Consider the following 18,235-nt stretch of genomic DNA (forward strand, 5'->3'; position numbering starts at 1 on the left):
CTACATTCCGGTGCATAATGACCAGACATTCCACAACTTTCACACACAGTAGCAGGTTGGGCACTCATAGCAGCTACACTAGCAGGTTGGGCAGATTGAGTATTGGTTGCTTGCATATTATCAAACTTATAGTGTAAAGCAGTCAATTGGGCAGTTAATTATTCAATAGAATTTAAATCATGCTTACCACCCCTGTTAGATAGACCTCTAGGATTTCCATACCGGGCATTGTGAATGGCTATATCCTCAATCACCTCCATAGCTCTAGGCACCTCAAGTTGCATGAACCTCCCACTGGCAGCTGAATCCAACAAATATCTAGACTCATTGCCCAGACCATTATAAAACTGCTGAATCAAGAACCAATCTTCCAAATCATGGTGCGGGCATTCTCTTTGCAAATCCTTGAATCTCTCCCAGACCTCGAACAAACTCTCATCCGCCTGTTGTGAGATACCTAATATCTGACCCCTCAGACGAGCCGTTTTCTCAGGTGGAAAATATTTAACATAAAAAGCAAGAGCCAAGGATTCCCAATTAGTGATTTTCAAAGCCGCCCGATTTAACCCATTAATCCACAGTTTAGCTTTCCCACTCAAAGAGAACGGGAAAAGTATCTCCATAGTCTGCTCCGGAGTCAATCCCTTTTGCTTGATGGTGGAACAATATTGGATAAAGGACTGAATGTGAAGATTCGGATCTTCACCTGGTTCCCCACCGTACTGGCGTCTCTCGATCATGTTAATCAATGCAGGCTCAATCTTGAAGGTCTCAGCTGCAATAGAAGGCATGATCGCCTTTGGTAGCACGGACAGACTTGGCTTAGAATAGTCTGTAAGCCGTGGGGTAGGTGGCGGTATCAGATTTTCGTCACCCATCTCTATCTCTGAAACTGAATCTGTATCTGAAGGAAAAAGATCGCCAATATTATGATCAGAATCAGAGTAATTCCCACACTGTGCAATGAAAGTTCTTTGTCTACGAAAGGTTCTTTCGGGCTCAGGATCGAATGGAGTAAGATTACTAGCACCTACGGTCCTGGGCATAGACAAAGACTACAAAACAATGTGAGATCCGGTCTCAAGGAACGTGAGTTCCTTGAGTAGTAACAAACAATAATCTAGGATAAGCAATCAACAACAGAAAATAAAACCGTCTTCCCCGGCAACGGCGCCAAATTTTGAAAGGCTTAAGTCGTATCACCTAATAAAAAATAACCTAAGTCCACTAGCTAGGTAGCAAGGGAAGTCAGGATCGAATCCACAGGGAAACAGGCATTCTTTCTATTATCAATTAATTAATCTAGACTATTGGGAACAGGAATTGGTTGGTGGTTTGTATGCTAAAACTACGAACGATAATTAAACGAGTAAGAATCAATATATTAAGGAATCTAGGGCATATGTTCACCAACAAATAACAATCCAGGACAATGAACAATCACGATAATCAACAAAGTTATTAATTAGACTAGCATGCTCTCTCGAATCGATACTAATCATAGACTTAGAAATAACGGGCTCTCTCTACGTATTAACTCTAATTCCACCTATTGACACAAGCCTAAACATCAAATTGCATCTCTCGAATCTTAATTTGATATTGCATAACTACCACAATTAAACCTGCGCAAATCTAATTGTATAGTGAAATAAACCAATCAATAGGAATTAATTACAATGCCAACAATCACAATTATTCAATATCCCTTCATATTATTCATGGATCCCCAAACCCTAGAAATTAGACTACTCAAGCATATTAACAATAAACAAAGCAATTAACATGATGGGAAACATGATTATAGCAAAACAAAGAATTGAAATAAAGAACAATACCTAATTGAAGAACAATGGAAATAAAAAGCTTGAATTTTTATTGAATTTGAAACTAAGTGTTTTGAACTAATTTAGAGAGAAAATAAAGCTAAGAGAAAATAAACTAAGGGGCTAATACTAGAAAATAAAGATAATAAGGTGTCCAACTAAATTAACTAAGGGTTATATTTATAGTTTAGCCCAAAAACATAAGAGAAAACCGGAATAAAACTAAAATAAACCGCGTGCTAAAGGCTCCAGGGTTGTCGACGCCCGGTCGGGCGGCCAACCGCCCGACGGGTGACCAGCTCGAAACCCGCCCGACGGGCGCAAGGCTGCCCGGCGGGCGAAGAGAGAAACTTCTGAAGACATCTGCACGCCCCCGGTCGGGCGCCACTCGCCCGTCGGGCGGAGGGAGAACTTGCTGCTGCTGCCTTTGATGGGCGCCCGATGGGCACCGGGCGAAGATCCGCCTGTCGGGCGCCTGCTCCTGCTCCTTTATGCTTGCTCGCCCGATGGGCGAGGGGCAATCCACCGGGCGGAGGGCTAAATGATCCGTCCTTCGTCCGCAACACCGAGTCTAACTTCCGGGGCTCGATCATGAACATCTAGGGCTCCCGTAAGTCGACAAAAGTCGTCCCGAACTCCCTCGGGATCGTGTGGTGGCCTAAATCATCAAGAAACGGACCTAAAAAGACCAATTTCTCACTAAGTATTCCTGAAACTCAAGGCACACTAAAATACACAGATTAGTACTAAAATGGCTCCTAGGAGCTCATTTGACGCATAAAAGTACTAAGGGACGGGGGTGAAAACAATATATAAAACGCACATATCATGCGCTAAATGCTTCATTTTTCTTTTTAGACTAACTTTAGAGGCGCTTTTGCAAAGTTTCTTTTTTATTATTCACATTTTATTATTTTTTTTGCAATTTTCATGTGTTTCCTTTTTTTTTGTGACTCAAGACGGCTTGAAAGATGGGTTGAATGAGATAGGATAATTTGTATAGGTATTGGTCAAGCATGAGGATCACATCAACCAAGGCCAATGAATAGCATGGGGACGGCTCAAGGGTATATCAACAGGATGTATCCAAACAAGTTATATGGTCCTTATGCTAATGGTGGTGTAAGAGCAGGTTTTGGAAATAATGGGTACGACGCACGTGTTAATGGCCGTACGTGGTTTGCAGTTGATAACAAGTTCAGAAACAAGAGTTGAAGTAATGGTTTCTTGGGTTATGGCAATGAGAACATGGATGGGTTAAATGAGCTGAACAAGGACCCCAGAGCGAAGGCGTCTAAGAGCATAAGGATTGGAAAGGATAGACATCGTAGAATTTTATGATTTGGATTGGTTGACTCAATTCTTTTCCTTCGTTTACTTGGGTAATTTCGCACTTTGGGAGGTACAGGCTAAGTATTTCATGGCTCGCTCTTTGAGTCACGAGGTGAGACTGAGTGAGCCTCGTCTGGTAGGCCTATAGTGGACCTTTAACTTTAGTAGGCCTAGGGTGGACCTTTAGCTTTAGTAGGCCTAGGGTGGACCTTTTAAATCGTCTTACTTTGCAAGCGCTTTTAGTTGTTTCTTAAAATGTGCAAATAGCGTAGATTGGAAATGTTGTTTTTACCTTATTGAAATTTAACGAAAGAATTACATCGAAAATAATTTTTTTTGCTTCTCTTCAGATTCCAGTTTCTGGGATTTGAGTGGAAGTTGTGATTTAGACTCGAACTTTCATTAATCTTTCTGATTATAACCCGTGTATGAATACAAGGAGGTGGCCTAGACTCAAAATAATGACGTGGCGTAAGCCTATAACACTTGACCAAGCGACTCTCGGACTTGGGCTAATTGGACCATAACTTTCGTTGGTTGACACTTTAGATTTTAACCCTTGGGTGTTCATTTGTCATGCGCCATTTTGTTTAATGTTGGCAAGGTAGTTAGTTGGGGAGATCGAATTTTTATTTTTGCAAGACTAGAATCATTAGTGCGGCTTCTCTCTTAGTGTGTATTGCTTTACCCCAATGGTAGCCTTATGGTATGCCTATTTGGGTATTTTCATGGTTGGTCATGTTGCATTCATGGAAAATCTTTTAGTCCGTATTTAGTAGTATTTCAAGGAGCGAGTGACTCGAGAGGACTATGATAGCCGTGACCCAATGTGATTGTAAGCCTTGAGGCCATTAATTTTTTTCTTTGCCAATGGTATTGACACCTTAGGTTCACTTTGGGGGTTGTGCGACTATGAGGGAATGATTTTCAGAATGTGACCGTTTCCATTTTGCAAATACATAATATATTCTTTTTATGGGTGAGAGAGAGTATTGAGGCCGTAGACTCTTAGCAAGGGATGACAATTACATATGGGTGCTTATTGATTTAAATGTTAGGAAGGGAGACTCAATATGGTTTAACCTTTTAACTTGCAGAACGACACCAAGCATTAGGACCGATTCTATGGATAAGACAACTAAGACTTAGGATTTGGATTGTATTTTGCATAGCTGGGTAAGTGGTTTAACAATTTTAGAAAAATCCTTGATAAAGCGGCGATAAAACCCCGCATGACCAAGAAAACTTCTAACACCCTTCACATTAACTGGAGGGGGTAATTGTTCAATCACTTGGACCTTAGCTCGATCCACCTGAATGCCCTTATCAGATATCAAATGTCCCAAAACCACCCCTTCAGTAACCATGAAATGACACTTTTCCCAGTTCAAGACCAAATTGCATTCTTCACATCTCTTCAAAACTTTAGTCAGATTCAGCAAGCAAGAATCAAAAGAAGTACCATAGACGCTAAAATCATCCATAAACACTTCCATGATAGACTCAATAAAATCAGAAACGATACTCATCATGCAACGTTGAAAAGTAGCAGGTGCATTACACAGACCAAAAGGCATCCTACGATATGCAAAGGTACCATAGGGACAGGTGAAGGTGGTCTTTTCCTGATCGTCTGGATGTATGGGAATTTGAAAGAAACCAGAATAACCATCCAGATAACAGAAAAACTTGTGACAGGCTAGCCTTTCTAACATTTGATCAATGAAGGGAAGGGGAAAATGGTCCTTTTTAGTAGCAACATTAAGACGCCTATAATCAATGCACATGCGCCAACCTGTGACTACCCTAGTTTGTATCAACTCATTTTTTTCATTTCTCACCACAGTTGTCCCCCCTTTCTTAGGCACTACCTGAACGGGACTCACCCACTTAGAATCAGACACAGCATACACAATACCCGGATCAAGCAATTTCATAACTTCAGCTTTTACAACATCTTGCATGACAGGGTTCAAACGACGCTGGGGTTGGATGCATGGTTTATGATTCTCATCTAGATGTATCCTATGCATACAAAAGTCAGGGCTAATACCCTTTAAATCATCAATACTGTACCCAATGGCCTTTTTGTGTCTTTTCAACACAATAAGAAGTTGGGATTGTTAGGTTATGATACATATGATATTACATAAATCATGCGGAAACAACCATTAACCCAGGAATACATATTATTTACACATAATCATATAGCATAATTTAGATGCATACTCTTTGTTGCGTGCCTTCCCTAGCTGCGCCCGAACCGAACAAGAACAAGTCTTTAGGACTCCAAGTGTCGTCCCTCCGTAGATAGTCCACAACACGTCCGGATCCGCCTTAAGATTGACCAACTAGAATCGCCCTTAAGGTACTAGAATTTTCGGCACTTTTGAGCAAGATGTGTGACTGAATTTTTCTCTCAAAAACTCACTTTGAATACTTGAAAACTCGTTATAAATTGTGAACCCAGGCCACATATTTATAGGGGTATGGAAAGAGAATTGGAATCCTATTAGGATACGAATTAATTAAATTAGAATTATAATAAAACTCTTATTTAATTAATTTATCAAATAGAATTAGGAATTTAATCATTAACCGAACTCTGCACGTTTTAGGTTTCGTATGCGAACACAAACACTTACGCGAGCATGACCCGCAAGCGTGCAGGCCATGCCCGCGCACAGCCCACACGGCCGCACGGCCCACGCGAGCTACAAGCCCACGCGAGCTGCAGCAATGCTCGCAGCCCACTGCTCGTAGCTGCGCGCGCTGCGCGCGCTGTGCGCGCTGCCACTGCCTGCTGGGCCTGGCCTTGCGCTGGGCCTGGCGTGGTCTTGGCTGTTCGTGTGGCGCGCTTGGCTTGCTGGGCGATGGCCTGGCTTCGTGCTGGGCCCTCGTCCGGCAGGCCTCGTCCGATGCTTATTCGTACGATACGCTTCCGATTAAATTCCCGATTCCGGAATATATTTCCGATACGAACAATATTTAATATTTTCGATTCCGGAATTAATTTCCGTTTCGAACAAATATTTAATATTTCCGTTTCCGGAATTATTTTCCGATTCCGATAACATTTCCGATTCTGACAATATTTCCGTTTCCGGCAATATTTCCGATTCTGGCAATATTTCTATTTCCGATAATATTTTCCGATACGTACCATGTTTCCGTTTCCGGCAACATCTACGACTTGGATAATATTTATATTTCCGATACGATCCATATTTCCGTTTCCGGCAATATCATCGTTTCCGGAGTATTCATTTCTTGCCTGTGACGATCTCAGCTCCCACTGAAACCAAGATCCGTCGATTCCAAATATCCATAGATGGAGTATCTAATGCCATTAAATACTTGATCCGTTTACGTACTATTTGTGTGACCCTACGGGTTCAGTCAAAAGTAAGCTGTGGATTAATATCATTAATTCCACTTGAACTGAAGCGGCCTCTAGCTAGGCATTCAGCTCACTTGATCTCACTGAATTATTAACTTGTTAATTAATACTGAACCGCATTTATTAGACTTAACATAGAATGCATACTTGGACCAAGGGCATTATTTCCTTCAGTCTCCCACTTGTCCTTAGGGACAAGTGTGCATTTCCTAATTCCTTTGTCGCTCGATGCTTGCTCTTGAACATAAGGTAAGAGTTGTCATCCTTATTATGTCCAGAGGTGTTCCTCGGTTTCAGAGTTCAACTGATCAAATAAACAGATAATCATAGCCTATGATTCATCCGAGCACGGCCATGCATTTCACAGTTTCTAGCTCTCCGAGTGGCCTTGTACAACTTTTAAGCATCTCATCCCGATTTATGGGAGGACAATCCCAATCTTGTGATCTTGAGATTAGACTTCGTTTGATAGGTGATTACCTGAGCGTTGCCTTTATAGCCTCCTTTTACGGTGCGACGGTTGGTCAACGTCAAAGCAACCAGTTCTCAAACAAGTAATCTCAAATCACTCAGGTATTGAGGATTTAGTGTCTAATAATTTAATGAAATTTACTTATGACAGATTTTCATCTCTTACAGTAAAGTTTCATAGGTCTTGTCCGATACTAGTCTTCCCAAAGTAAGTATCTATGCAAATGATTATGACATTGCCATGTCCACATAGTTCAAGAAACAGAACTACTAGTCATCTTGCATTCTAATCGTCTAACTTTTCTATGCGTCCAATTTTATAGAAAACTCCGACTAGGGACCAATTTCAACCTTTGACATTCAAGTTCACTTGATAGACATTTCTTAGTCACAGGACTGGTCCTGACAGTCTATCTTGAATATATCGTCAAATTGAAGGGACTCATCATTTAATAAACCACAAATTAAATGGAAAAATGAATTCTTTTCATTTATTGTGAATGATTAACCAATAATGTTTTACAAAGATTTAAACTCTAAAACTTTAAAACATTAAACAGAGACATCAAAGCCATTCTCCAATATGCTTGATTCCCATAGCTGCAGTGTGCGAGTTGTGCTTCGCCTGCGGCAGAGGTTTAGTTAATGGATCTAATATGTTGTCATCAGTTCCAATTTTGCTTATCTCGACTTCTTTTCTTTCAACGAACTCTCGTAGAAGGTGAAATCTACGAAGTACATGCTTGACTCTCTGGTGGTGTCTAGGCTCTTTTGCCTGTGCAATAGCTCTATTATTGTCACAATACAGGGCTATTGGTCCTTTAATGGAGGGGACTACACCAAGTTCACCTATGAACTTCCTTAGCCATATAGCTTCCTTTGCTGCTTCATGTGCAGCAATGTACTCCGCTTCAGTTGTAGAATCCGCAATGGTGCTTTGCTTAGCACTTTTCCAGCTTACTGCTCCTCCGTTGAGGCAGAAGACAAACCCAGACTGTGATCTGAAATCATCTTTGTCGGTTTGGAAACTTGCGTCCGTATAGCCTTTAACAATTAATTCATCATCTCCACCATAGACCAGGAAGTCATCTTTGTGCCTTTTCAGGTACTTCAGAATGTTCTTGGCAGCAGTCCAATGCGCCTCTCCTGGGTCTGACTGGTATCTGCTCGTAGCACTGAGTGCGTACGCAACATCCGGGCGTGTACATATCATAGCATACATTATTGAACCAATCAATGATGCATATGGAATCCCATTCATTTGTCTACGCTCATCAAGTGTTTTTGGGCACTGAGTCTTGCTTAGAGTCATTCCATGAGACATGGGTAGGTAGCCTCGCTTGGAGTCCGCCATCTTGAACCTATCCAGCACCTTATTGATATAAGTGCTTTGACTAAGTCCAATCATCCTTTTTAGATCTATCTCTGTAAATCTTGATGCCCAATATGTACTGTGCTTCTCCTATATCCTTCATCGAAAAACATTTCCCAAGCCAAATCTTGACAGAGTTCAACATAGGAATGTCATTTCCGATAAGTAATATGTCGTCGACATATAATACTAGGAAAGCAATTTTTCTCCCACTGACCTTCTTGTATACACAAGATTCGTCTGCGTTCTTGATGAAACCAAAGTCACTGACTGCTTCATCAAAACGTATATTCCAGCTCCTGGATGCCTGCTTCAATCCGTAGATTGACTTCTTTAGCTTGCATACCTTTTTAGCATTCTTTGGATCCTCAAAACCTTCAGGCTGTGTCATAAACACAGTTTCTGTTAAAACGCCGTTTAAGAAAGCAGTTTTGACATCCATCTGCCATATTTCGTAATCGTAATATGCAGCGATTGCTAACATTATCCGAACAGACTTTAGCATTGCACCTGGTGAAAAGGTTTCATCGTAGTCCACACCGTGGACTTGCCTGTAACCTTTTGCAACCAATCTAGCTTTGAAAAGTTCAAGTTTCCCATCCTTGTCCTTTTTCAGTTTGAAAACCCATTTGCTTCCAATGGCTTGGTAGCCATCTGGCAAATCGACCAAATCCCATACTTGGTTTTCAGACATGGAGTCTAATTCAGATTGCATGGCCTCTTACCATTGCTTGGAGCTAGGGCTCGTCATAGCTTGTTTGTAAGTCGCAGGTTCATCACTTTCAAGTAATAGAACGTCATAGCTCTCGTTCGTCAAAATACCTAAGTACCTTTCCGGTTGAGATCTATATCTTTGCGATCTACGTGGGGTAACATTTCTAGATTGACCATGATTCTCACCAGATTCTTCTAAAGATCTCTGAGTTTCATCCTGAATGTCATCTTGAGCATTCTCTAGAGTTTGTTGTTCGACTCGAATTTCTTCGAGGTCTACTTTTCTCCCACTTGTCATTTTGGAAATGTGATCTTTCTCCAAAAAGACACCATCTCGAGCAACAAACACCTTGTTCTCAGATGTATTGTAGAAGTAATACCCCTTTGTTTCCTTTGGATAGCCCACAAGGATACATTTGTCAGATTTTGGATGAAGTTTGTCTGAAATTAATCGCTTGACGTATACTTCACATCCCCAAATCTTAAGAAAAGACACATTTGGAGGCTTTCCAAACCATAATTCGTATGGAGTCTTTTCGACAGCTTTAGACGGAGCTCTATTTATAGTGAGTGCAGCTGTATTTAGTGCATGTCCCCAAAATTCTAATGGAAGTTCGGCCTGACCCATCATTGACCTGACCATGTCTAGCAAGGTTCTGTTCCTCCGTTCCGACACACCGTTCCATTGTGGTGTTCCAGGAGGAGTCAATTCTGATAGAATTCCACATTCTTTCAGATGGTCATCAAATTCATAGCTTAGATATTCACCGCCTCTATCAGACCGCAGTGCCTTAATCTTCTTGCCTAATTGATTCTCTACTTCACTCTGAAATTCCTTGAATTTGTCAAAGGATTCAGACTTATGCTTCATTAGGTAGACATAACCATACCTACTGAAGTCATCAGTGAAAGTGATAAAGTAGCTGAAACCACCTCTAGCATTTGTACTCATTGGTCCATATACATCTGTATGGATTAAACCCAATAGTTCATTTGCTCTTTCTCCAACTTTAGAGAAAGGTTGCTTTGTCATTTTGCCAAGTAAACATGATTCGCATTTACCATAATCCTCTAAGTCAAATGGTTCTAGAATTCCTTCCTTTTGAAGTCTTTCTAAGCGTTTCAAGTTTATATGGCCTAATCGACAATGCCACAGATAGGTGAGATCTGAATCATCCTTTTTGGCCTTTTTGGTATTTATGTTATATACTTGTTTGTCGTGATCTAATAAATAAAGTCCATTGACTAATCTAGCAGATCCATAAAACATCTCTTTAAAATAAAACGAACAACTATTGTCTTTTATTAAAAAGGAAAATCCCTTAGCATCTAAGCAAGAAAATGAAATGATGTTTTTAGTAAGACTTGGAACATGGAAACAATCTTCCAGTTCCAAAACTAGCCCGGAGGGCAACGACAAATAGTAAGTTCCTACAGCTAATGCAGCAATCCGTGCTCCATTTCCCACTCGTAGGTCGACTTCACCCTTGCTTAACTTTCTACTTCTTCTTAGTCCCTGTGGATTGGAACATAAGTGTGAGCCACAACCTGTATCTAATACCCAAGAAGTTGAATTAGCAAGTATACAGTCTATAACGAAAATACCTGAAGATGGAACGACTGTTCCGTTCTTCTGATCTTCCTTTAGCTTTGGACATTCTCTTTTGTAATGGCCTATTCCATCACAATAAAGACAGCTTGATGTGGACTTGTCCTACTTTAATTTAGCATTGCCCTTGGACTTTCCACCTTTCTTGAACGGTTTCCTTCTAGCCTTGAGTAAATCTTTGGCTTCACAGTCCAGTATTATTTCAGCCTTTCTGACAAGGTGAACAAATTCTGCAACTGTTTCTTCTCTTGGTTCACTTAGGTATAGTTGCTTGAAGCGACCAAACCCACTGTGTAGTGAATTGAGCAAGATAGAGACTGCCATCCTTTCGCTTATTGGTGTTCCTAGTAGACTTAGGCGATCAAAGTATGAACGCATAAGATCCACATGGAACCTCAGTGGGACGCCTACCCTCTGTTTTGTGCGAAGGAGCTGAACATGTGTTTCTTGGACTTCCATCCTATAACACCTGTTGGGAGAACTAACCTTTAGGCCAGACATTGATTCGATCAACTCATGGACGTTCAGGTCCCTGTCCTCCGTGCTTCCACGACAGATATCCCTCAGATTCTTGATGAGCGTAAAAGGTTCATAAGCTACAAACCTTTTAGCCCAATCATCAGGGATATTGTTCAGCATGAGACTCATAACCTTTTTGAGATCTGCATCCTAGGCGTAAAATCTCTCAGGGGTCATGTCTCTGGCATAGTAGCTTGGCATGGGATGTGACAGTACATACTCAAGTCCATTAAGTTTGACTATTTCAACTAGCTTAGCTTCCCATTCAAGAAAATTTGCCAGGTTCAGCTTGACCATAAGCTCAGAACCCATGATGATGTTTTGATTGTTGTTTGCCATATTAAAAACTACAATTGAAAAGAATAAACAAATAAATAACCATTCACAGTTTCTCTTAATAAACTTAAATTCTAGCATACATGCATAATTCAATGTTTATTAAGCATTTTATTCAAGTTATGTGTTCCGGCAGGTGTGAATAAAATGATTCCAAGATCCTAAAATCATTGAAGAACTAAGCACAGTTTGTCGACTTAATCCTAGAACATCTTAGGTAAGCAAAAGCCTTTTGCTAATAGTCTAGAAACTATTCTTGGTTGATAGGTACGTCTAAGAACTTATTAGGTAAACCTATCGATTTTGCCACGACATAAAAGGACTCCTTACTTATATCGTTGAGTTTCACCAAAACTAACATGTACTCACAATTATTTGTTACCTTGCCCCTTTAGGACCAATAAGTAACACCTCGCTGAGCGAAAACTATTACTAGATTGATGTAAAGGATATCCAAGCAAGTGTATATTTTGGCATGGCACCTTTTAACTCAATTTTTAAGTTTGGAACTTAAGGCTCTTACTATGTTGGTTAGATTTTAAGTGAACTAAAATCCTTAATCATGCAACATAATCAAGCTTTTGATCTCATGCATTTTAAGACATATTTAAAAGCAATAAATAACTTAAAACATGCATAAGATAAATGTGATCTAGTATGGCCCGACTTCATCTTGAAGCTTTGACTTCAAAGTCCGTCTTGAAAATCTCCGTGGGAGGCACCATTTTCTTCAAATAGGATAAGCTATAACTAATTACAACTATTTGATGGTACGCAGACCATATTTGAATTGAAAAAATAACTTTGGTACTTTAGACCAATTACATTCAAATTAATGGTACGCAGACCATATTTTCTATCCTATTTGGGCCATACTAGTCACTTCATAACCTGCAAAACAGTACATATACAATATATACCATTCACCCATTCATTATCATGAATGGCCCACATAGCTGGTTAGTAAAACACATTATGCATCACGTAAACATTTGCAGCAATTAATCAAGGGCACCAATAATCTACCAATTATTCAGTCCTTATTAATTATAATCAAGTTGTTTTAACCTTAAGGATTTGTAGACCTAATCAAGAGTTTTATGACTAAAAGGGCTCCCACTTAAACCAATAAATTCATATGCTTTACTAATTTTAAACATAAAAATGTATTTCAAGTCTAACCGGAAACATACAAATTTAATTAAAATTTAAAGCTCATATAAATTTATAATTGAATCCAAAAAGTTTAATTTAATTTCAGTCGTATTTAAATTAATTCATGATTTTAATTTTAGTAAAATAATTAGAATAAATAAAATTTATTATAATTACAATATTCAAAATTAAAATCCAAGAAAATAATTTAAATTATTAATTTTAAAATTAATTTAAATTATTAATTTTAAAATTAATTAAAATTACGTAAACTGAAAATTTCAAATTAAACATTCAAAACGATCTAATCGCAACGCAAACACCCTACGTATTGCACGCCCATGGGCCGCACGCACACAGCCATCGCTGGCCATGTGCGCGCAGCCCATGCGTTCGTCGCATAGCTGCTGCATGTCCATAGCAAGCCATCGCACGCTGTGGTGCTTGCTGTGCGCGCGCCAGCGCCCGACGCACGCGAGCCATCGCTCGCTGTGCGCGCTCGCCAGCGCACGCTGCGCGCGCTCCATCGCTCGCTGTGTGCGAGTAATTGCGCGCGTTCAACGCTGGGCGCAGCGCTCGTGGCACGCGAGCTTGCGCTCGCTGCGCGCGAGGCAGTGCGCGTCGTGGCGCAGCTCACTTGCTGCCCACACGCGACTGCCTTGGCTTGCGTTTCGCCCATGCCCATTTGTTCATAGCTCGTGGCCCACGACACAAGGCAGGGCTGCTGCCTTGTGCTCGTGCACCATGCCCTTGCTCATTGCATTCGTGTCGCACGGGCGACGAGCTCCCTTGCTCGTCGTCGCATGCCCGCACTATACAACACCCTTTAAGGGTAACACGAAGCGTCCATTGCTTTGTGCGTGCAAGTTATATGAACGAATCGCATAAAAATTTAAAATTTATATTTAAAATTAATGACAAATTAATAAATAATATTAATTTCATAATTTTAGGGCGAAAAATCGAAAATTTATTATTCAATTGATTTCCGATTTACATGGATTCAAGTCTAGGTCATAAAAATTTAAAATTTATCATAAATTTACAATTTTTATGGTGGTTTTTAATCATAGGTTTCTAATTAAATTATAATTAATTATGAAAATCAAATTAATTCTAAATTATTCTAATTTTCAACAAATTAATCATAATTACAAATTAGATTGCATAATTAACAAGGCTAGGCATTCAAACTTGTTAAACATATACAGTAGGTCAATCAAAAATTCAAGATTTATCAACAAGAATCGCAAATATTTAATTTAACATCTTAAATTTACGAAATTTTGCATTCGAAAAACTAAAACCTTCGAATTTGAGAATTCTGGGTTCGGCCGAAAAATACTTATTTTTGTCAAAATTTTAGAATGCCTTTTACATGCGGAATTGACACAAAAATCACTCGATTTGGATGAGTAACGAAGAAACTGCCGAAAAACTGCGTACGTATAATTAAATAAACGCAATTTGCAATTAATTAACAATTACGAAAATTAATCACCCCTTTTAATTCTTGCAAATTTGTAATATTTAACCATGTTCATGCAATATAGATTATGAAAATAATAAGGGGCTCGTGATACCACTGTTAGGTTATGATACATATGATATTACATAAATCATGCGGAAACAACCATTAACCCAGGAATACATATTATTTACACATAATCATATAACATAATTTAGATGCATACTCTTTGTTGCGTGCCTTCCCTAGCTGCGCCCGAACCGAACAAGAACAAGTCTTTAGGACTCCAAGTGTCGTCCCTCCGTAGATAGTCCACAACACGTCCGGATCCGCCTTAAGATTGACCAACTAGAATCGCCCTTAAGGTACTAGAATTTTCGGCACTTTTGAGCAAGATGTGTGACTGAATTTTTCTCTCAAAAACTCACTTTGAATACTTGAAAACTCGTTATAAATTGTGAACCCAGGCCACATATTTATAGGGGTATGGAAAGAGAATTGGAATCCTATTAGGATACGAATTAATTAAATTAGAATTATAATAAAACTCTTATTTAATTAATTTATCAAATAGAATTAGGAATTTAATCATTAACCGAACTCTGCACGTTTTAGGTTTCGTATGCGAACACAAACACTTACGCGAGCATGACCCGCAAGCGTGCAGGCCATGCCCGCGCACAGCCCACACGGCCGCACGGCCCACGCGAGCTACAAGCCCACGCGAGCTGCAGCAATGCTCGCAGCCCACTGCTCGTAGCTGCGCGCGCTGCGCGCGCTGTGCGCGCTGCCACGGCCTGCTGGGCCTGGCCTTGCGCTGGGCCTGGCGTGGTCTTGGCTGTTTGTGTGGCGCGCTTGGCTTGCTGGGCGATGGCCTGGCTTCGTGCTGGGCCCTCGTCCGGCAGGCCTCGTCCGATGCTTATTCGTACGATACGCTTCCGATTAAATTCCCGATTCCGGAATATATTTCCGATACGAACAATATTTAATATTTTCGATTCCGGAATTAATTTCCGTTTCGAACAAATATTTAATATTTCCGTTTCCGGAATTATTTTCCGATTCCGATAATATTTCCGATTCTGACAATATTTCCGTTTCCGGCAATATTTCCGATTCTGGCAATATTTCTATTTCCGATAATATTTTCCGATACGTACCATGTTTCCGTTTCCGGCAACATCTACGACTTGGATAATATTTATATTTCCGATACGATCCATATTTCCGTTTCCGGCAATATCATCGTTTCCGGAGTATTCATTTCTTGCCTGTGACGATCTCAGCTCCCACTGAAACCAAGATCCGTCGATTCTGAATATCCATAGATGGAGTATCTAATGCCATTAAATACTTGATCCGTTTACGTACTATTTGTGTGACCCTACGGGTTCAGTCAAGAGTAAGTTGTGGATTAATATCATTAATTCCACTTGAACTGAAGCGGCCTCTAGCTAGGCATTCAGCTCACTTGATCTCACTGAATTATTAACTTGTTAATTAATACTGAACCGCATTTATTAGACTTAACATAGAATGCATACTTGGACCAAGGGCATTATTTCCTTCAGGGATAACTGGTCTGCATCAAGTGCAGTACTGACGATCACAGGGCAAAGTTGTTCATTATCTAAAAACGCATACTTAAGGTTAGCAGGAAGAGGCTTAAGTTCGGGTTTCTTTACCTCTTTAACAGAACAAACCGGCCGAACTAACCTCTCCAATTTGGTGCTCTCCGGCTCAGATTCTCCACCATTAAGAGCCAGCTCCAGAGCATCCACTTCAGCACTCCAAAAACTGCTATCACCTGCAGAAGACTCACAACAAAGCACTGCCTCCAAAGGGTCTCTTTCGAGAACTTGGGAGACGTTATCACGAGTAATAAAATCAACTACATCTATGCGATAGCATTGTTCCTCCTCTAGCATGGGACTTTTTAAGGCACTATTTAGATTAAAAGTCACCTTATCATCCCCAACAGACAATGTCAATTTCCCACTTTTAACATCAATTACCGCCCCCGCCGTGTGAAGGAAGGGTCTACCTAAGATTATGGGAATTTGAGAATCCTCCTACATGTCTAATACTACAAAGTCTACAGGTATATAGAATTTACCTACTCTAACAGGGACGTCTTCTAAAACACCTAAGGGGTATTTGACAGAACGGTCGGCCATTTGTAGAGTGATGTTGGTAACCTTAAGCTCACCCATATTCAGTTTAGTACAGACAGACAAGGGCATGACAGACACACTAGCACCTAGATCACATAAAGCTTTATCAATAAACACGGTGCCAATGTTACATGGGATGGAAAAACTCCCGGGGTCCTTAAGTTTAGGTGGAGACTTGTTTTGCAAATAAGCACTACATTCCTCAGTGAAAGCTACAGTCTCTACCTCACAAAAAGCACGTTTCCTGGTCAAAATATCTTTCATGAATTTAGCATAAGCAGGAACCTGTAAAATTAATTCAGTAAAAGGAACCGTTACCTGCAAATTTTTGACCACTTCCAAGAATCTGCCAAACTGCTTGTCTATCTTATTCTTGAGTTGTCGGTTTGGTAAGGGGAGTGCAATAGGTGGGACTTGAATATCCGCCCCCTTTTTAACCTCAGTTGTAGCCTCATTCTCATTGACTACCTTTTCAGCTTCCTTTTCACCCATAACTATCTTCGAGATTTCCTCACTGACCAGATCACTAGCAGACACCCCGGGATCAACCTCAACCGGCATAGAAGGACCATCATAATCCCTACCACTCCTCAATGTAATTGCATTAGCAGTCTCCCTATTTTCGGGCTGTGAAGGAAGTTGGCCCGGTGGCCTCCCTGCAATAGTAGTAGCCATCTGTGCCAACTGTGTATCAATGATCTTGTTGTGAGCAGTAAGAGCATCGATTTTTGCATCCTTTTCACTTAGAGATTTTTGCATTTTTAGCATCATGTTTCTCATCTCTACTAGCATAGGGTCAGGCTGTGTGGTTTGAGGTGGTGGTGGTGGAGGTGGTGTGTGTTGTCTAGGGAACCCAGGTGGTCCACTAGACTGTTGGTTGTAGTTGTTCCGTGGTTGGTAGGGTTGGTATGGTTGTTGTGGTGGATGTTGGACTTGGTGAGGGTTCTGGATATTGTTGCTCCTGTAGGATAGTAGAGGGTTATTTTTGTAGCCCTCATTGTAAGAGTTGGAGAATGGGTTATTTTGTTTGTAGGATTGAAATGCGTGTCATTGTTCAACAGAGCTCCTACATTCCGGTGCATAATGACCAGACATTCCACAACTTTCACAAACAGTAGCAGGTTGGGCACTCATAGCAGCTACACTAGCAGGTTGGGCAGATTGAGTATTGGCTGCTTGCATATTATCAAACTTATAGTGTAAAGCAGTCAATTGGGCAGTTAATTGTTCAATAGAATTTAAATCATGCTTACCACCCCTGTTAGATAGACCTCTAGGATTTCCATACTGGGCATTGTGAATGGCTATCTCCTCAATCACCTCCATAGCTCTAGGCACCTCAAGTTGCATGAACCTCCCACTGGCAGCTGAATCCAACAAACATCTGGACTCATTACCCAGACCATTATAAAACTGCTGAATCAAGAACCAATCTTCCAAACCATGGTGCGGGCATTCTCTTTGCAAATCCTTGAATCTCTCCCAGACCTCGAACAAACTCTCATCCGCTTGTTGTGAGATACCTAATATCTGACCCCTCAGACGAGCCGTTTTCTCAGGTGGAAAATATTTAACATAAAAAGCAAGAGCCAAGGATTCCCAATTATTGATTTTCAAAGCCGCCCGATTCAACCCATTAATCCACAGTTTAGCTTTCCCACTCAAAGAGAACGGGAAAAGTATCTCCATAGTCTGCTCCGGAGTCAATCCCTTTTGCTTGATGGTGGAGCAATATTGGATAAAGGACTGAATGTGAAGATTCGGATCTTCACCTGGTTCCCCACCGTACTGGCGTCTCTCGATCATGTTAATCAATGCAGGCTCAATCTTGAAGGTCTCAGCTGCAATAGAAGGCATGA

General features: G+C 40.6%; 1 non-coding gene and 1 pseudogene across 1 annotated transcript; both read left to right on the forward strand.

Annotated features, from left to right (window-relative positions):
• The first annotated feature begins 372 nt into the window (after positions 1-372).
• Positions 373-472, forward strand: LOC130470944 (uncharacterized; annotated as a pseudogene).
• Positions 473-17,814: 17,342 nt separating this feature from the next.
• Positions 17,815-17,921, forward strand: LOC130470924 (small nucleolar RNA R71). Its single transcript, XR_008931639.1, has one exon. It is a non-coding gene; the product is annotated as a small nucleolar RNA R71 (small nucleolar RNA).
• The last annotated feature ends 314 nt before the right edge of the window (positions 17,922-18,235 follow it).

The sequence above is a fragment of the Spinacia oleracea genome, chromosome 3, assembly GCF_020520425.1.
Source record: "Spinacia oleracea cultivar Varoflay chromosome 3, BTI_SOV_V1, whole genome shotgun sequence".
In the NCBI taxonomy this organism is placed as follows: domain Eukaryota; kingdom Viridiplantae; phylum Streptophyta; class Magnoliopsida; order Caryophyllales; family Amaranthaceae; genus Spinacia; species Spinacia oleracea.